Source organism: Equus caballus, chromosome 18 (assembly GCF_041296265.1).
Source record: "Equus caballus isolate H_3958 breed thoroughbred chromosome 18, TB-T2T, whole genome shotgun sequence".
NCBI classification, from domain to species: Eukaryota; Metazoa; Chordata; class Mammalia; order Perissodactyla; family Equidae; genus Equus; species Equus caballus.
The window spans coordinates 53,413,607-53,435,228 of NC_091701.1; the positions used below are offsets into that span (position 1 = coordinate 53,413,607).

At 44.5% G+C, this 21,622-nt stretch overlaps 1 long non-coding RNA gene across 1 annotated transcript; it reads left to right on the plus strand.

Moving 5' to 3' along the window:
• Window positions 1-1,506: 1,506 nt before the first annotated feature.
• Window positions 1,507-10,112, plus strand: LOC111768740 (uncharacterized). Its single transcript, XR_002801206.2, has 2 exons — window positions 1,507-1,674; window positions 9,813-10,112. It is a non-coding gene; the product is annotated as an uncharacterized lncRNA (long non-coding RNA).
• Window positions 10,113-21,622: the final 11,510 nt, after the last annotated feature.

Genomic DNA, 21,622 nt, shown 5'->3' on the forward strand with positions numbered 1-21,622 from the left:
AGCTCGCGCCAACTTCTCGCCCAGTGACAAGCACAATGCCAGGGAGTTGAGGTCAAATAAAAAAAATCAACTCCCTTTCGAATCATTTATTAGACCAGCACCTTCCCGAAATACAGTCTCAGAAGGAAGAAGGAGTACTAAGCAAAAAAATAATAACTGCTCACTGCATTTATGGGGCAATTATGGTAAAGACTCCACAGTCTTTGCCAGGTAAGATTTTTGCCTTGGTTGACATTTAAAGTGCCAGAGATCAACGTAAATTATTTTATATCAAAGCCCTTGTTTCCTCCAAAATAAAATTGTAATCGTATGAATCATTAATAGTGATGTAACATGAAAAGGAATAATGCTGGGACGCAGGGGGAATAAGGAGATGTTGGTCAACGGGTACAAAGTTTTAATTATGCAGTTTCAATTACAACTAAGTGCTGGAGATCTAAGGTGCAGCATGGTGACTAGTTAATAATATTGCATTCTATACTTGAAATTTGCTAAATGTTGTTAAATGTCCTCACCACAAAAAAAAAAAAAAGGTAACCATGTGAGGGGATGGACATGTTAATTAGCTTGGTTGTGGTAATCATTTCACAATGTATACGTATATCAAAACATCACGTTGTACACATTAAATATATACAGTTTTTATTTGTCAATTATACCTCAATAAATCTTGAAAAAATAAATTGATATAGTACATTTTTAGCTTTTCCCAATTAAAAAGGAATACTTCTATAGTGACATTACGTGACTTTTTTTTCCATTTCTAGCATTCTTTGATATTCAAGTAGGTCTTTCTGGAAGTAAAACAAAACATTGAAGGGTTCTTTTTCTCGTCATTTATAATAGGCTACGTTAATAATTTTAGAGAGCCGTTAATGACCTTCCCACATAAAAATAAATGCTCTAGAATTGTTCTAATTCAGCAATGTCAGCAGTGCCCAGGCACTAAATGAAAGTACCGTAAACGTGTTATTAGTGGAAATGACTATTTCCTTCATCACACAGACATCATTGGGCAATACCAGGAGCCAGTATAAAGGGCTCTTCCATTCAGTGTTGGACACCACAACCAAATGACACAGACCCAGAGGAGCTGGAGGATAGCCATGACCTCAGGCGAGTGACTTCACTCCTCTGGGCCTTCCTTTCCTTGGCTATAAAAATGATAGGATCGGGGTAAATAAACTTTAAGGTGTTTTCCAGTTCTAAAATATTATAATTCTAAGAGAAAATAAGTTAGCTGGATTGGGACAAAAAGAGCCAATATTTTTATCACTTAGAGTAAAGCCAGTTGTCAGCCTCTTGTTTATTAAATGTTTGCATGGCTCCTTCTCGCCCTCTGGGCTGGGTGTCAGGGGCACAGATGAGTACATTGTGGTCCTTGTCCTCAAGAAGCACACAGGCTGGGGTGCCGGGAGAGACAGGCGTGTAAACAGATCATTAAAATGCAATGTCGCAAGGGCTCTGGGAGACTCACAGACAAGGAGCACAGGGCAGGAAGTGACTAACTCACCCTGGGAGACGTCTCACAGAAGAAGTACTGTTCAACACGAGCCTGGAAAGGTGAGTTCAATAGATCATCTGTGAAGATGGCCAAGTTTGAGAGAGGAAAATCTGGACAGGAGAGAAAGCATGTGTCAAAGGAGCCCAGAACGTTCCGAGAAAGGAAGTCTGGTAAGAGTGGGACAGGTATGGGGACTTTCTCCCATTGATGGGAAGAGCCGCTGAAGGCCTTCACAGAGGAGACTGGCGGCACAGCACGCTCAGACCTGCCTTCTGGCAAGCTCCCTGGCAGCAGTGTGGAGAGTGGATCAAAGGAAAAGGGCCTGAGGGCGGGGACACTGAGCCATTGGGAAACTCCTGCATTTATAGTTGAATGAGCTGGTGAGAGTCTGGGTTAAGGCAGTGGCAGGGGCAGGGGAGAGAGAAGACAGGTGCTACCAAAGCAGGAGAAGATTCTCCTGGGGACCATGAACTGAATCACATGTACCATGTTGGGGAGAAAAAATTTTCTTGTACCCTCTTAGGTTCAGTGCCTAGGGCCTGTGACTTACACCAACAAAAGACAGATTAACAGAACAAAGTATTAACTTTTGTTAATATTTTTATGCATAGAAGTTCACAGAAAAGAAGTGAAACTCAGAAGAGTGGTCAGACTCAGAAGCTTATATACTGTTTTAACAAAAGAAAGGGGGTTTGGGTTTCAAGAGAGGATCAATCATGGGGAAACGACCAGGAAATATATTTGGGAACCAGTGGAAGATAAGTTATTTTATTAAGTTCTCTTTGTGCAAGCCTCTCTTGATGTCAACTCCTCATCTTTTTCTTCCCTTCCCGGTGGCATGGGAGGCCACCTTCACAAAGGGAAATGTATGCCCTGCTCTTAGGCAGATAAAGAGAGGGCAGGGAATTCTTCCTGCATCTGCTGATTCTCAATTGCCTTCAACTCAAAATAATCCTTATGCCAAATTGGCCTACTTGGGGGTAGCATATTCTGATCCCCTTCAACTACATGTGTGGTTTTGAGTTTAACCTCACTGAGCCCTACTTTCCTCACCTCCAAAACGAAGTGAGGAAACTTTGCAGATTTGCAATTAAAATAAAATGACACAATCCATTTAAACCACTCAAGACGATAGTAAGGGCTCAACTAATATAAATCATCACCATTTTTATTATCATGCACCACTATCCAATCCTCCCTGAGGGAACAGGGCCAAGCAGAGCTGGCCAGTCCACCTGACATTGGCATGAGGTCATTGCAGGCTGGGGTTCAGTGAGTGAGAGACCCCAGAATGATCTAGAGTAGAAAGAGCTGAAAACGAGGGAATAAGTATCCTTTGGGTGCCAAGTGTCAAAGCTAGAAATGTCAAACTCTGTCATCAAGGCCACGGGACTAGCATGGTGGCAGAAATGGGAAACAAGGGCAGGAAGGTCAGGAAGATGCAAGGACTAAGTGGGAAACCAAGAGCAAGACCCCCAGGCGATTTGTGCGCACGTGAGAGGGTCAGAAGCACTGTTCCCAAAGGCAAAATACCCAACCCCAAAGCTGAGTTCAAGCCTCAAAGTCACTTAGGTCTACAGTCTCCTTACCCTGGTTCTCATCAAGACATAAACCTCTGGAGAAAGAGAAGGATTCGAGCCTGGGTCAACAGTCCTAGACATAGTCTAGATATCAAAGTCCAGATGAGAAATGGAATGGGACGATTCCATAATCTTCTCCGAAAGGAGCTGGAAGCTGATTTGCTTACATACCCTCATACAGGAGAGTGTTTCTGTCTCATATTTGTGGCCTCGCGGCAGTGTTCTCCCACCATCTGGTCATTGCTGAGCACCTTCCATGTGCCAGGCACTCTCCTAGCTGCCGGGGACACCACAGCAAAAGAAACAGGCAACAGTCCCTGCCTCCAAAAAGCTTACATTCTAAGGGGAAAGAAAATAAATCAAATAAGTAAAAAAATGTAGGATGCTAGATGGTGTAAGTTTTATGGAGGAATATAAAGCAGGGAGGAGGAATATAAAGACAATATCAGTAGTTTGCACTTTTAGATAGTGGAGCCCAAGTAGGCCACCCTGAGAAGGTGACATTAAGTCAAGACCCAAGGAGATGAGGTAGCAAGCTAGGCAGTTATCTGGGGGAAGAGCGTTGCAGGCAGAATAAAGAGCCAGTGCGAGGCCCTGGGGCAGGAGTGTGCCCCGCCTGCTTGAGGAACAAGGAGTCAAGTGTGACTGGAGAGGAATAAACAAGAGGAGTAAGAGAGTTGGCTGGAGATCAGCACAGGGCCAGACCCTTTTGGACCTTACAGAGCACAGCTAGAATTTTCGCTTTGACTTTGAGTGAGATGGCAAGCAGAGAGGGCGTAGTGTGGTCTGACGTGTTATAACTGGACCACTCTGGCTGTAGTGTCAAGGATGGGCAGCTGCAGAGGGAGCAGTTTAGGAGGTTGTTGGAAGAGTCCAGCCAAGAGATGATGGGGTCTTGGAGCAGATGGTAGCAGTGGCAGTGGTGAGCAGAGGCTGGATTCTGGAAAGTGAGTGAAGGGAGAGCCAAGAGGATTCCCTGGCTGGTTGAATGTGGATGACAAGCTTTTTGGCCTGAGTGACTGGAAAGATGGAGTTGCCGTCATCCGAAATGGGGAAGGCTGCAGGCTGAGGAGGCCAAACAAAAGAATCTGGAGCAATAGAGTATGGTGCACAGTGCTCAAGGAAAAACATGTGTCATGTTTTCATTTCACATGTTCTGGGGGAAGTGGTTTTTAGTTTGAGTTGGAAAAGGTAGTTAGGTGTTAACTTCCGCCCTACTTAAAAGCATAAATGAAGGTATCAGATTACCAAATCCTTGCCAAATCTCAACAATGACCTGGCACTCCATGCATCTGAGCAAGTACCTTGCCCTGAGCACAAACAGTGAAGGTCCAGCTCATTGCGATGGAAACCGAGGGCTGGATCTAACCAGGAAATCAGGTTAGCGCCATCCCCCGCTTCCTGGCACTCTCCCAACCGTCACCTTGATTCTCTCAAAACAAACCTTTAGTTAATGCCACTTGGTGCTTGGTTTCTTCAGTCACAGCTGAGAAGAGCCTTTCTCTGCCTTCAAGGCCACCAATGAGGCCAGGAGAAGACCTATGCAGGGCACAACGTGGCCAGGCTTGATTGACAGCTGGAGACCTTTATTTTCTGGCTTTATTGAGATATAATTGACTTATAACATTGTGTAAGTTTAAGGTGTGCAATGGGATGTTTGATACATGTACGTATTGTGAAATGTTTACCACAATAAGGTTAGCTAACACATCCTTCCCCTCACACAATTACCATTTTGTTGTTGTTGGTATGGTGAGAACATTAAGGCTCTACTCTCACAGAACTTTCAAGTATACAATAGAGTGTTGTTAACTATAGTCACCATGCCGTATGTTACTTCCCTGGAACGTCATCGTTTAACTGGAAGTTTGTACCCTTTGACCAGCATCTCCCCATTTCTCCCACCCCAGCCCCTGGCAACCACCACTTCTACTGTTTCTATGAGTTCCATGTTTTTAGATTCCACCTATTAAGTGAAATCACATGGTATTTGTCTTTCTTTGTCTGACTTATCTCACTCAGCATAATGCCCTCAAGGTCCATCCATGTAATCGCAAATAGCAGGATTTCCTTCTTTTTTGTGACTGAATGATATGCCGTTGTATATATGCCGTGTTTTATTTATCCAGTCATCCATTGATGAACACTTAGGTTGTTCCCATGTCTTGGCTATTGTGGATAATGCTTCAATGAATACGGGAGTGCAGATATCTTTGAGATAGTGACTTCATCTCCTTTGTATGTGTACCCAGAAGTGGGATAGCTGGATCCTATGGTAGTTCTATTTTCAATTTTTTGAGGAACCTCCATTCTATTTTCCATAGTGGCTGCACCAATTTACATTCTCATCAACAGTGCACAAGTGTTCCCTTTTCTCCACATCCTCACCAGCATTTGTTATCACTTGTCTTTTTGATAATAGCCATTCTCACAGGTGTGAGGTGATATCTCATTGTGGTTTTGATTTGCATTTCCCTGATCCTTAGTGATGTTGAGCACCTTTTCATGTACTTGTTGGCCATCTATAAGTCTTCTTTGGAAAAATGTCTATTCAAGTCCTCTGCCCATTTTTTAATCAGATTCTTTGTGTTTTTCTATTGAGTTGTATGAGTTTCTTATATGTTAGGGATTTTAACTCCTTATCAGATGTTATATATCTTCTCCCATTCCATAGGTTGCCTTTTCATCTTTTTGATTGTTTCTTTTGCTGTGCAGAAACCTTTCAGTTTCATATAGTCCGGTTTGTTGGGTTTTGCTTTTGTTGCTTGTACTTTTGGTGTCATATCCAAAATATCATTGCCAAGACGGATGTCAAGGAACTTTTTCCCTGTGGTTTCTTCTAGGAGTTTTACAGTTTCAGTTCTCACGTTTAAGGCTTTAATCCATTTCTAGTTAATTTTTGTGAGTAGTGTAAGATAGAGGTCCAATTTCATTCTTTTGCATGTGGATATCCAGTCTTCCCAATACTTCAATTTGGGAAAAGTGAAGAGACTATCCTTTCCCTATTGAGTATTCTTGGCAGTTGGAGATCTCTTTACTGAACCTTTATGAAAATCAACAAGGAATGTGCCAAGACCACCTGACATGTCAAATCCGGCTATTCTCTTAAAAAAAAAATTCACTGAATTTACACGCAGCCCTCTGAAGAACATTGGTTATCATGCAGTTTCAACACTCTGATCCTTAAAAATCATCAGACTAGTGATTTTACAGGTGATGAAAAAGAGTCTTTAGATTAGCTGGAATTACACAGCTAGTTAGAGGCAGAGCTGAAACAAAGATCCCCACCCTCCTGACCCCCATCCCAGCAGAGCCTCAGGGGTCATGTGGGTCAGCTCACTGCAGGCCGTGAGTGTGCGACAGGTAGGCCAAGAGCTGGTGGTCCACCAGTTCCTGTAGAGAGAAAACTTTGAACCTGTTTCTTAGTATAGTTGGAATTATATTTGAACAGGATTCGTATAGCTGTCTCTGGAAACACCCTAAATTCCTAATTGTCATTTTGAGCTGTGAGACTGTGTTGTAGCCTCTGCCTCCAGAGCACCATCTAGAGTGGCCACACTACACAGCACCTCCCCCAGCGGTGCTGCTCAAATATTGTGGTTTTGTCAGGACCGTGATGTGAGAAGGGTTGAGAACGTTCCCATCATTTTTTAAATTTTCTTTCTTTCTTTTTTATTTTTAATATTGGCACTTGAGCTAACATTTGTTGCCAATCTTTTCTTCTTTTTCTCCCCAAAGCCCCCCAGTACATTCTAGTTGTAGGTCCTTCTAGTTCTGCTATGTGGGACGCCACTTCAGCATGGCTTGATGAGCGGAATTAGGTCCCAGCTCAGGATCTGAACCAGCGAAACCTGAGGCTCAAAGTGGAGCACCCCAGCTTAACCACTGGGTCACCAGCCGGCCCACCATAAGCTTCTTTTTTTTTTTAGGAAGATTAGCCCTGAGCTAACTGCTGCTATTCCTCCTCTTTTTGCCGAGGAAGACTGGCCCTGAGCTAAGATCCATGCCCATCTTCCTCCACTTAATATGTAGGACGCCTACCACAGCATAGCTTTTGCCAAGCGGTGCCTTGTCCGCACCAGGGATCCGAACCAGCGAACCCCAGGCTGCCGAGAAGTGGAACGTGGGAACTTAACCGCTGCGCCATGGGGCGGCCCTTAAATTTTATTTCTTGATACTAACCATAAAATGTGTCGATGTTGGTGACCTCTGCTTTTCAGCCCATCAACCCCTTGGTGATCTTTCAAGTTTCTTAGAAAGCTTGGCTGAGAGTCATCTTAGAACCAGCCTCCACTCCAACGCCAAAGGAAAGGTGCTCGGTGTGGCACGCTGTGGGAAGAAAGAGAGTGTCCCCTCATGGGCATCAGCCTCCTGGTGATGTGACCCCGTCAGGTATACTCAGGCTTCCTAAGGAAGGTGGCAACTTGGCATTCTTTAGACTGTGATTGATTTCCTCGTGGTAAATGTTGACAGTTTAAACAAGATTTGCCCTGTGTCTCAAAGTCTTTCTCTCCTCGCTGAGGATCCATTGTTTTAAGTCTTCCATGAAGGATGTATTCAATAAATGCGTGTTGGAAGAATTATTGTGACGTTTATAAAGTCGCTTGACAAAATAAGAAGTGATCATGTTCATTATCCGCTTTAACTGAATGTTAGAGGAATTTTCTAAGTAGTGAGAAAAATAGTAAATGCGTTAATTCAGCAAAACAAAACAACAAATATTTGCTAAATGTTTAACTTTAAAAAAAAAGAAAAAAGATTCACTGATTGGGGCCAGCCTGGTGGCATAGCGGTTAAGTTCACACACTCTGCTTCCGCAGCCCAGGGTTCACCGGTTCAGATCCCAGCACGGACCTATGCACTGCTTATCAAGCCACACTGTGGCAAGCATCCCACATATAAAAGTAGAGGAAGATTGGCACAGATGTTAGCTCAGGGCCAATCTTCCTCAGCAAAAAGAGGAGGATTGGCGGTGGATGTTAACTCAGGGCTAATCTTCCTCAAAAACAAAACAGATTCACTGAGACTAAATTCACCAGGTACCATCAATGCATAATCATCAGAAGGGTGTGACGTGATATGTAGAAAACTTGCTTACTAATTGATAAAACAACCCAAAGAACCAAATGGTGGAATGTCTCAATCACTGCTTTATTTTTTTATCCAAGGATGATGTAAAGAACATTGAAATTACTATAACATTTGGAACACTGGCAAAGCTTTCTAGCTAGAAACGTGCAACTGTAAATTAGGTGAGCTTACACGCTTTGTACCACCATGCACTCTCATGGGATTTCAGTTGCACAGAGAGCACTTGATTTCTTTGAAGAGTCATTTAGTTGAAGTTTTCATCTCTGCTCTTATATTTAAGTTCCTCCTCTACTTCTTTGTTTTGGGGGAAAGGGGAACAAGAGGTCCACAGAGTGTCACGTCATACGGATATGCAATCAATATTAACCCAAAATAACTGAAACAATATGCTGTTCGTAAAAACAGGACTTTGTTACTCTTCATGCTCTTGAGTAAGCATTCACACACGCACGCAAAAAGGCAAACACTCTAATCCCCTACAAACTAACTATGTGCGTTTCCAGGAGTGTTCACCAAAACAACATCATGGGAGTTATTCTAACCTGGATTCCTGCCCCTTTAACACACAACCACTCGACTAAAATCACACCTGCCAAATGGCCAGTTGATGCCTACCAACAAACTTCTGGGAACACTGTACTGTACTTGCAAGTGCACATTCCTAATGTTACCCATCCCTCCATCTCTTCTGTATTGTTGGAGATCATGCTAAACTGCCCATTGATCTGTCACGCCTCCAGCAGTGCCCAGTGATCAATGCCACGTGCCTGGTGAAGACTCACTATTCCTTGATTGGGGCTCACAGAAGACTTCTCAAGTCTTAGCTCCCTTGCAGTTGGGCATGCTCGTGTGCCTAGTCCTGACCAAGGGGCTGTGAGGAGAAGGGAGTGTCATTTCTGGGATGAAGCACAGAAAAGCCCAGGTGGGATCCTCCAGGGTGATGAGGAGGCAACACACACCAGATGGTGCAGCTACAAGATGGTAGAGCCTCTGTTATTGCGGGTTTCTAAATGACTGTGTGGAGCAGAGCCTCCGCCACCTTGAGTGGAACCTGTAACAGGACCTAGATAGGAGGGTTGCTGTCTTAAACCACTAAGCTTTCTTTCTACAGCATCCTGATGAATCCAATAACTTTGGCTGGTGTTGCTTCTAAGCTGCCTGGACCAGGTATTTCCCTTATAAATGTTCTGCACATTCTGCAGCAAGCCCTACTTTCCGACCCTGGGGAAGGACACATAAATTTAGTCACACAGACCCAGAAATCCTCCAGGAGGTGCCTTCTACCTCCAGAAACACCACCTTCTCTGGCCCACCTCACCATACCTCTCCTCCTCTTCCCAGGCAGGTTCGTGGACATTCTGGAAAGACAATTGCTGGTAATCCCTATGCAGCCAGGACTCACTTCCAGGACCCTCCTCCCAGGGAGCTCATGCCCAGACACCAGCTCCCTCAGGAAACGATCCTGTCCTTGGCTGGCCTCCTGGCTCCTCGCCAGCCTGCTCACTGAATTCAATTCATAGCCCGTTTTTCTAAAAAGCAGACTCAGACTTGCCCCAGTACCTGTCACAGATGCTACTTTCTCCCTCTGTTCATAAGTAAACACTCATCTTTCTGCATTTCTTTCTCCTCTACCACAGAAAGAAGCAGCCACTTTCCACTGAGAGCCAGAAGCCAAAATCCGAACTGTTGTCGTGAGGTCACAAGGGTGATCTTATATACGGTGCCATCTATTCCATCTCAGGCCATTCCTGTGCAGCTGCTTCGAGCTAAAACTCCTCCACGCTCCACTTCTGATTTTCCAGGGTTTCCCTGTCTGTCAGTTTCAGCCTGCCCCCTCCTGTTATTTTTAGATTTGATTTTAGTCCTTATAAAGGGCCAGGGGTGAGGATATGGAGAAAATTTTTTTCATTTTAATTAAAAGCAGATGACAAAGACAACTCAGTCATGGAAAATAACAGGAGTCACACTGTCTCTGGCTCCCATTCGCGTATTTCCTCCATCAGCTGCAAGCGAGCAGAGAAGCAACAACGCTAATTGAGTCTCCTCTGCCTTTTCCAGAAGACACACATGATCTAAGCAGATCTCACCCGAGATTCCGTTAGAGAGCTGCACGTGCTCTCCTTCCCTTTCCATTCCCCCTCACAGAGTGATTGCATTTTAGAGCTGGCAGGCAGCTTCTGTGACTATCTTCATGTTACCAGGAGGAGCCCAGGGCCAAGCGAGGTCAAGGGAGGTGCCCGAAAAGGTCCAGCCTACTGAGGTCTCTCCATTCCCACCTTCCAAGCGCTGAGCCTTGTCGAATCCATGTTTTTCAGCTGCCCAAAGAGTCCAAATAGAGCAAGAGCTCCTTGAAGTGAGGGGCCCCAGCCTTGTGTGTTCTGTCCCTCAGTTCTCAGGACCTGCACAGGCAGGTGAATGTGCACGGCGAAGCCGCGGCCTTTCACTCATTCTTCCACACACTGTTGTTGCTGTTCTCCAACCTTCCGATGAATGTTTGTTTTTTCTCTCTCTGGACCAATTTAGCCTTGTGCATACTCTATGAGCTTGGATGTCTGCTTGCCTATTAACTCAAAGACAGTTTAATTCCAGATTTTCTTCCAAGACTTCATTTAGATTCAGTCTTCAACATCTCATTATTCAACATGTTTACAGTTAGATGTTCTATTATCATATATAATCATTCGAAAGTACTAGTCTCTGTGTTCAGGTAACTCACATGACACAGACTACAGCATCTGTTGTGGACACAGCATGGAATTCAGTTTTGTATTGTCAAACTCTTGCCTTTCTTCCTGGTTTCTCCAAATGTAAGAAGGTCATGGGGTGGGAGTGACCAGATGAAATCACTTACAGGTTATCCACGAGACAAAGCCAAGGAAGCCCTGATAAAGACAACCTCCACTCACGTCATATGACAGACAGAAAAAGCATATCTGGGTCTCTGCCCTGCTCAGTAGGAGAATGAGGACTCTTGATGGCAAAAGACGGAAACTCAAACCAGTTTGAGAAAAAAAGGGAGACATTATTAGAAGGCTTATATCCTCATCTGGGAAGAGCAGAGATGGCACTGGACATCACAGACAGCTGGCACCAGGGACTCACAAGCCCCCAGCATGCTCTTTCTTTTCTCTACCTCTCTCTCTGAGTCAGCGTTACTTCTCCCAAACTGGCTTTGGGAGTGAGCTCTTCCTCACGTGCAGCTTAACCCTCAGACAGAGATTAGCTCCCTCTCCCCAGTTCCAGTTGCAAAACCCCCGAGGAATGACTCTGTTGGTCTGACGAGGGCCAGGTGCCTACTCCTACCCCCAGATAATGGAGACTTTCCTCAAAGGAGGGGAAACTGAGGCCCCCTCAGTCACCCTAATTCACATCTACCACCACGTGTGGCAGGGGGCAAGTTTCTTTAACTTCTCTGAGCCTTGGTTTCTTCATTGTAAAATGAAACATTTGGGGAGGGGCACAAAAATAACACCTTCTTCAAAGAGCTGTTGATCATTTTACATAGATAACCAATGTCAAATGCCGCTGCAGTGTCTGCTATATGCGAAGCATCAATAAATGTTCATTTTTCTTCCAAGGTGAGTCTTAAAGTCAAGGAAGAAGTCAGCACGCTAAAATGGAGAGGAAGATTATTTGGAGCACAGGGAACCGAATGGGAAATGCTGTATAATTCAGAGTAAGAGGCACTATAGGAGTTGTTAAAAGGAGGGCAATTGAACCTTAAATCATTCCCACCATAAATCACCCATAAGGTCCATGTTCTAGAAAAAGGGGGGCTAGCATTAGCTATTGGGAACCTGGAATGTCAAGTTGACCAATTAGTCTGTAGCTTGTGAGACATTCTTCACTATCGAGGGGAAGATTATTTCAGTCAAGGAACATTTTAGGGCCAACATAAAAAGAATTGTAAAAGATTTGGATTTTGATGAACTCCCGGGAGCAAACGCTGCATTTGCTCACATTCCCTTTATAACGTGTTGGAGCGAGGCCAATGAACATGCCCAGCTGTGCAGCAGGGTAACTTGAATTTACTACTAGTTCTACAAAAATATTCCCTATGTTGTCTTCCCTCATACATTTTATCCTTAAGTTTTATGAGAAGAAAAATAGACTTTATATTATACACGTCTTAGGTAAGATTACTACAGCAATGGAGCACTGAAATCAATAGATCGTAAAATTTCCAGTTTTCCCAAAGCTTAGAGAATTTAGTACATCTAAGATTTGGCGTTTTTTGCATTTGAATCAATTTGACTCATACCAACATCTGTTCCTGATAAAATAGTATGAAATGTAATGTCTTCATGGTGGCACAGAATCAAACTCTACCCCCTCTCTTTGCTCCTCATCCCTTTCTTCGATAGTCCCCATATCATCTCCTCTGGTCTGTAAATGACCGTGATGCCTTACAACCCAATAGTGTGGGCTACTACTGGCAGTGACCATACTCCTCATCACCTGTGGTATGTGGCATCTGGTATGGTGGAACCTCACTACCTGCCAGTTTCATCCCATACCCTTGAGCTTTGATTCAGCACAGATTCTGCCTCCAAGACCCACTTGCCCTGAGGAAGTCTTCTCTTACTATCCCAGCACACAGGCACGTTCTCCTCTAAGCTCTTACTTGTAGCATTAGTACCCTGATCTTAATCACAGTGTGCCTAGTTTTGCAGCTTGATTTCTACATGCCTACATCTGAGACTTTGCTGTGTACTTGTTCCCCGGCACCCAGCACAATGCCAATGCATACTCGAGGCTCCATAAGTACACGCAGGAATGAATGAATGAATGAATGAATGAGTGGAATACTTTTCTACACAGCTTGGCATTTTCAGTTTTGGGAATCGGGATCTATATCAGACTTAAGTCTAAAGACAGCAGATTTTGGCTCAATTCTGTCACTTACTCACAACAAATTGTCTCATGGATCTGGAGAAGCTTAGATCAACATATGAAGATAGAATGAAACTGGTTGTCCTTAAGAATGGCATGGAGCTGCAACCAAGCACAGAGGTGGGGATACAGACAGGAGATGGGCTAGCATCCCAAATCCTGGTCCAGGAACCAAGTGACCTGCATTCTGTCCCTGGTCAATCACTAAAAAGAAGATTCTGTCATCTAGGTCAAGTGATTGAATCTTCTTGAGCCCAAGAAAATGCATAGACATCTACCAATGTATGTACAAATTTCCCCTCTTCATCAGTGGACAAATTTCCGCAGGGCTCAAGAAGCATCCATTTGAAGGTCTAAGGCCATCAAGACCACTGACAGGTGGCCTTCAGAATTAAGGACCAGCTATCCACTCTCCCTTGACACACCAGCCACCCAAGCATCCCCTTACACTGGAAACCAGATTAGCTAGAGGAAGGGGGAAGGGAGAGAAACTCCCAAAGACTGAGCACTTACCAGTAAAAGCCTGAGTTTACCATTTTAAACCAGAAAATAGAGGTATCTGTCCACAGTTTTCAAACATAAATTCTTCCTCAACCCCTAAATCATCTGTGGAATGGGCTTCAAAAATAAGTTGAGATCAGTTAGACTCTACAAGAGAGAGCCCCACAATGCTGATCAACGTTCGTTTGGTGAGAGATCCACTGCTTTAACGAAGTCATTCCACACCATCCGTTAGAAGATCCAGTACCAGTGTCTAAGGCTGAGTTTGGGAGGAAAAGAGGCAGAAGTTCTAAAACACTTTTAGCATCTTTCTATAAATATATCTAGTTCAGCTGTTTTTTTCAATTTCCGTGGAAATGAATGGCAACTCCAAATCTCCGAATTCAAATGTTTGTTATTCTAACTTAGGTTCACGGGTCTGGTTCTTCACTTGGTGTTGCTTTAGGGCCACACTTCCGAACCTCCCCAAAGATAAGAGCCATGAGGTGGCCTGCCCACAGAACCAAGCCCAGGCTCCTCCCATGGAAAGTCAGGTTCAGGAGGTTGGGGTGGACCCAGGAGTCTTTGTTCTTTAATGAGGGCCCCCAGGAAGGAGGGGAAGCACTGCTTTAAGTCGGCCCTTCTCAGAGTGTGGTTGTTGGACCAGCAGCATCATCACCGGGGAACCGGTTCCCAATGCAAATTCTCGGGCCCACCTGCACCTACTGAATCAGACGCCAGGTGTGGGGTGCAGTAATCTGGATTTTTACCATGTCCTCCAGATGATTTTGAAGCACGTGAAAGTTTGAGAACCACTGCCTTCAGGAAATGACATACAGAGGATGACAAACGTTTCTTATCACAAATAAATACCACTCATTCACCCACACTCCACCAACACCTAAAAACTCAGCAAGAATTTGTCTAGTATCCATGCATCCGACATGGTGTTAGGCTGCTGTGACAATGGTCCCCAGACTTTGCTGCATATTTGAATCAATTAGACGTGGGGAGATGTTAAAGCGCCCCTGCCCAGGTAGCACCCCAGAGGGACCAAATCAGAATGTCGGGGGCAGGAGGCAGGCATCAGCACTGGTTTAAGGCACTGAGGTGATTCCAGTGTGTAAAGAAGATTAGGAACCACCATCAAAAGCACTAACACAGCCCCTGAGATCAGACTTGCCAGAAAAGATCACAGCTACAAATGCAGACAAGAGGCTGGGATGGCGTAGGGCAGGCCCAGCAGGGACACTATCCTTTATGGGTTCAAACGACTAGAAGATGCTTCCTAGAAGTCACCAGAGAGTTGGAAACACATTCTCATCCTCTTAAATGTTCCTCAAGAGTCAGCAAGAAGTGGATAGGTCAGAAGTGGAAGGATGAAGGCTGCCCCCATCTCCTCCGTTTTGACTCTTTCCAAACACACTTGAGCACTATTAGCATTTTAATTAACATCTGCCACCCTAATGGGGCTTGGTAAATAGCTACTGAGTGGGTCCCTGGGTGCAGAATGATGGTGAGGAAGAGGAGGAGGGGAAGGGAGGTAGAAAGGGAGGAGGAAGGAAGAGCTAACTTCCACGAGAGGTTCCCATACGCCAAGCCCAGGGTCTCAGTCATCTTCTTATCGGACCTCACACAGCAGTTCCCTTTTGCAGGGGGTGATCCAAGGCCAGGGCTGGTTAGGAACTTGCCCCTGCTCACATCTGTGAGTGGCGGAAGCACTCCCCAGTCACGATGCCAAGGCTGCCAAGGGATCAAGGATGCCCGGGGACAGGAAAGAGACTGAGAGGACAGGCAGAGCTTGCTTGAGGCTCGCTGAGTTCAGATCTCTGGCATGGTGAGACACTAAAAACCAGCCTCGCCATCTGGTTTAATCCAGGTGGATATTCTGGATTGGGCGGGAAGCGATGGGAGGATTCCTACGAAGTCCAGAGCAGCTGGGATGAGGCCGAGGGCATGGCATAGGGGATTGGAGCAGGAGCGATCTACCAGTGCGCACAGGTGGATTTCCATTTTCAAACAACTGGTATGCACATCAGTGTGTACCAGCAAAATACAAGTCCTGGTTTAACCTGGTGCCGATACAGAGCATAAGGTTTTTTGCAGCTTAGGAGATCTGAATTTTTAAAAAGCCCTTTGGCATCCTCCTTAACCCATCCTGAATGAGGTCCCAGATGTCTCAGCTGGGCCACAGAACAAGCACATTCGTGAGGACGCTCTTCCCCTCCTTCCGCCAGAAGGCCGTTCTGGGGGCTCTGTTTGGAAGATGAGGCAAATAACTTTTGCACATGAAGAACCTGGCGGGTACAGCGGTAGGGAGAGAGAGGGAGAGATTCCTAAAACATTACTCAAATGCATCTCAAATTTCACATTTGAGCTGGGAAAAACACACCCAAAATACAACTAACAGGAGCAGCTCAGAGCTTCAGTGTTGCAAGTTTTCAGTCAGCTACGGCAAGAGCGCGTTGCAGTTTGGGCAACTTCCCAGAACTGGTCATCCAGCGGGGCGGGCGGGAGGCAGGAGGGAGGAGGGAAGGAGGAGGAAGGGAGGCAAGAGGGAAGGAGAAGGTAGGAGGCCACAGGAAGGTCAAACGATTGCCACAGGGCTGGGAGTCTCAGGAGACCATGGTGAAAACAAATCATGCGTTTGCCGCTTCAACGACGACGTCAACCAAATTGTGGAATAAAAACTCGTAAAGAAAAATATGGGCTGATATACATTGTTTATGAAATACTATGGCAAGCGTTTTACACAGATTTAAGGAAATCCAAGCACAAGAAAAGGGGTCATCCGATGCCACAGGTCTGTGTCAGGCGAAAGGCTGAGGGACCCTGGTTTGAATTCTAAGCCAAGCATCAAATCATTATCAGTCAAGAGTTAGAGGGTAACAGCAAAAACTGAGCTATTTGGATGCAAAATCTGCCTAAAAGCTAAATGTTAGCACTGCAAAGATCTCAGTTACTGGCACAGCATTTCTAACAGTAACAGCCAGCACTTACGGAGGGCTCACCATGTGCAGGCACCTGTCCTGACCACATTTCAGACGCCATCTCCTGTAACCCGCACAGCAACCCCACGTGCAAGGCGCCAATCCTGTCCCCATGGTACAGAGAAGGAACTGAGCAGGCCACTCAAGTGCTACGTGGCAGAGTCGAGTTTTGACTCCAGGCAACCTGAGCCCAGAGCCCATCACTTCTTTATATTGATGAGCCCTTTTCTCATAGTCTTCACCACTAATGTTGTCTGGGCACTCACGTTGTTCCAGGTACTGCTCTAAGCAGTTTACGGGTATTAACTCATTTACTTCTCATTGTTATGAGATACTATTTCATCTTTTATGTTTTTTACAAATGAGAAAACTGAGGCACAGAGAAGAGAGGTACATTTCTCCAGATCTCGTATATAGTAAGTGGTAGAGCTGGGCTTCAAAACGCAGTTGTCTGGTTCCAGGGCTCTGAACAGCCAGCAACTGCCTAAGAAACACCCACATCAGGCTGGAGGGAAAGCACACATTGATGTTGGCACCCTCTGAAATCTAATCAGTTTCACCAGTGGGGAAGATTTCCTTCTGGCCGTCCACATTAGGGACATGGGAATCACCAGAATAGACGATAAGCACACTCCTTGGTGTTACTGCTGGGGCCCCGGTTTATCAGATGTGGTTTTACCCTGGGTACCACACTTTCAGCACAGACAGGCTGGGTCTCCACCCAGGTGAGGGCATCCCTGAACTCCTTTGTTTTCTCAAAAAGACAGCCTCTCACATTCCCAAGAATGTGAATCTGCCCCAACTAGCACCTCAGGTAAGAGGCCCTCCAGCCCTCAGAGGACCCAAGCTCAGACTGAGTGCCAGCCCGCTCTCTCCAACTCAGACCTCTGCTGGAGGAAGAGACACTCATGGAAGGATACACCTGCTCAAGGTCCGATCCTTGCATTTAGACGGACCGCCATAAGGCTAAACACCTGGGCTGTGTCGTCCTCGTCCCTTGCAGAATTTCTTCACTTGAGTTGCATTTAAATATTTTGCTGTCAACATTTATCAAAAATCCTTTGTGAAGTAGTCAAATGAAACCCTTACAGCATCTGCCATGGGAAACTTTCGAGGCTGCTTTCTACCGTCTCACACAGTCGCCATAGGAAAGACCCCATAAGAAACTTTCCTTTCTTTGCTTTTAAGCTGAGAAAAGCTTTATTTGTCTTGAGGAAATAGGAGGTTTTATCATTTCTGAGCATGAAAACTATGTTCTAACTGTCCATCTCTTTTCCTCTCTAACTCAATCTCATTTTTTAAAGCTTCTAGGAAGCTCAGAGTCAAACTTGAAATTGAAGATATGGGCCTTTATAACCTGTATCACGGGCCTCAAAACTGTCTCACCGTCCTCGTAGGAAAAAATTTAAGGACAACCTCCTAATAGATGTTTATTTGTTTGTTTGTGTATTCACAAATTATATGCATGTACCTGATTATATATTCTAACCTGATATTTTAAAACATGATATACGCAAAGGCCAAAGTTCATTGTTAATAACTGAGGAAGGATATAAATCCATATTTCAAGGGTCTCCTAATAATTTCAAAATTGTTTTAGCTTCTTTTATCCCTGACTAGATTGGACTGTCATTATATTTACTTTTTTTTTGTAATTGAAGTATAGTTGACATACAAGGCCATGTTCATTTCAAGCGTACAACATAGCGATTTGACATTTGTATACATTACGAAATGATCACCACAATAAGTCTAGTAACCATCTGTCAACACACACAGTTATTAGAGTATTATTGACTGTATGCCCTGTGCTATACCTTACATCCCTGGCATGAGATCTACTTTTAATGAGCCTGACAAAGAACTTGCCCAAGCCGTGAAAAGTACCAGCCTTGCCATTTTCTTCTTCCCTTGAAGATAATACCAGTCCAATGAGCAAAATCAGCAGTTTCTTTGCAGGAACATTTTTAAGGTACTATCCTCCATTTGTGAAGATATACTTAAACACAGATAATATAAACCAGAAATCCACGTAACTGGACACACATGTGCTGCAAGATGCCACATCTTGCCGAGAGCAACCAAGCAAAGGAGGAGGCTCTGTGGCCTCTCTGGGTGTGGGACATCTGCCCAGAGCTCCACGGGACACCTTCCAGAAGAATCACAGGCCAGCCGAGGGAAGCGCATGAAAAGCACGTGTTAAATATTAATAAATCTTAGTGCCTCTCATTTTAGGATGAAAAATGTCTCTAGCTGAACGTTCTAATATATTTTCTTCCCATACGACAGTTCATCTCATGTACACAAACCCATTTGGAAACGCTCTGTCTGTACCTCTATCTGTTTTTACCTTTTCCCAGTCCTGACTTCCCAGTCTTTTGTGCCGTCACTGTTTATATTTCTACTAACCACTATTTTTGGCCTGAGTTCTCATTAAATTCTTTATGGAATGAGAGTGTACATTCCTACACGTTGTGAACAGAACAAACACAAGAAACTGAACAAGAACTCTTTTTTCTCAATGTCTGTATTATTATTTTAGCTAATTGTATATTTGGGAATCTGTGAATTTTGGGTTATTCCGAACACCTACGTCTCCAAGCATTTCAAGGTCATGTTCGGAGCAATAAATGTGAGCTAGCATTGATCATCAACTGGAACGGAAACATTTAGACTTAAACAAGATGTTAAATATCTACCAAATCAGAATTAGGTTTGGTGACAGAAACCCTCAGAAAATAGTGTCTTAAAGACACTAGGTTTTATTCTCTCATGTGCAAGAAGCCCAGAGGAAGGTTCTCTGGGGTTAGTCTGGCAGCTCCATGATCTTGTCTGGGACCCAGCCACCTTCAGTCTCTCCCAGGATGTGGTCTTCATCCCTGCGATCTAAGACGGCAGCTGGAGCTCCAACCACCATGTCCACTCTCCAGGCTGACAGCAAGAGGGAGGAGGGGGAAGACGATGCCCCTTAAGGACACACCACAGGAGGCGCCACCCCAATCCCTTTATATGGCCTTGGCCAGAATAGAGTGAGACAGTTGTCTGTTTGGGAGGGGGAAACCAGGGAGAATGGATGTTGGGAAAACAACCAGCAGTCTCTGCCACAACCGCTGTAAAACTCGAGATTTTCATTAGCAAAGTACAGGCCCCATACTAGAATCGCCTCCAGCAGAATTCTGATTCTAGACCACCAACTTATGACTGATCCTGATCATAGTTTTTCCATTCAAAGACCCATTATCTATTACCACCCAGGGGTATTTAACATAAGAATCATCCCAGGAATGCTTTGCACATTGAAGAAGCCCTGAAAAATGACTCTGAATGCACAGTTAATACGGACGTACCAAAAGACAAACTTTTTCTGATAGAAACCATAGTAAGTATATTCCTAAGACATTGCTGTACATCAGGTTTTGCAAATCTGATCCTCCTTCAAATGCATTAGGAAAGTTAGCTATTTAATGAAACCCACAGTGAATCTGGGGGAAGACTTCCATCTTATCATATGAAAAATCACACTGTAACACATCTGTCCCAGAATCTGAAATGTTCACTTATCAGATTTTCCTAAATTAGTGCAATTTCTCTGGTGACTTTAACAGACTAAAAGAAAGCCTCTGAAGCAAACCTAAAATGTGACTGTCATAATGGGTCATTATTTCCCTTTTTAAATCTCATCTCGGCACCACTGTATGTTCTCTAGTAGAGATCCCTTTGGTGAGATGGTCACTGGGCTTTTGCTACTTTCCCATCAAACTGCCTTCAACAGCTAGAGACGTGGGCAGATGCTGAGTGACAGTCTTCTGCTGCTGAACACGCATCAGGAGAGAATCCATTGTGCAACAACACACGTTTCTCAATTTTCAGATGCCAAATGTTCAAAATATAAGAATACCTCAAATGGTCACTCCCCAGAATAAGACAGGCAGTGGTCCATTCGTGAGCTCACACTCCATCAGTGACATCACACTCTAACCAGGAGGCTGTGCAGTTTATAACTAATCAACCAGAGAGCCGAAAATAGATAGGTTCTCCTTTCCTGGGCCTCCCCTCCCTCACCAAACCTGGAGGAGTTGCTCGCTTGAGTTTACAGGAAAAGTCTAGGAATGTGGATAGTTCCATTGAGCTGAAGAGTAAAACATGTTGGGGACAGAGGTTGAATTTCACTGTGCACTTTATAAATAAGAACATAGCAAGAGGTGTGGTTTCCAGAAAGCTGACACCTTATGAGCACGTTCACCCACCCACCGCCATTACCTGCAATCCATAAAGATGGAAGGAAATCTCTTCCTCTGTTTTGTATTTTTTTTCCTCTCTGAATTTTAAGGGAAAGAAGAAAATTATAAAATCAGGAGCCTGCACATCCCCTGAGACATTTAAATTTCAGCTGGACCAAGCACTACCCATGTATCACAGGCAACAATTTCACCCTGGCAGGGAAGTGGACTAAGTGACTTAATGGGTATTTTCCATCTCTAATTTCCATGATTAAAAGAAAGAGGTTGAGAGGGGGACATGTGGAGCCTATTGTGAGTTTGCCAATGAATCCTAATTTAGATCAAAGGGAGTCTATGTGACACTGAACCATAAACACCCTAGTGTGCGTTACTTCAAGGAAGTCGTTAGTGTGTCCCCGATGGCTATTATGTGATATAGTTGCGCTCTATAGCCTGCACCCTTTAATTACTAATATGGAAGAAAATCCCATATAAGAGGGAGGAATGTAAATGAGACCTCTGCTCTTTTGAACATTTTATGCATTTGCCAAATTAAAATTTGCTGTGGACTTTGGTTTTCCCTGACGGCTGTTGGTAGTGATCATTTGGCTCATGGGATTAAATCCGACTTTCCAAAAACTACTTCCGATCGGTATGCAGATTTCAGACCTTTATGTATGCTTTGCACTGAAACATGGATCATCAGAACCAGATTGGGAACAATTTCTTTGAAGTTTTCAAAGGTAGGGAAGAAATCCTCTTTCGTTCTCATCTTTCCTTGTGCTGAGCGTTATTCAGGGCAGGTTGAAGGCTGCAACGAGAGGGGGGCCTGTGCGGTCCAGGGGCCCAATGTCACGCCACGCC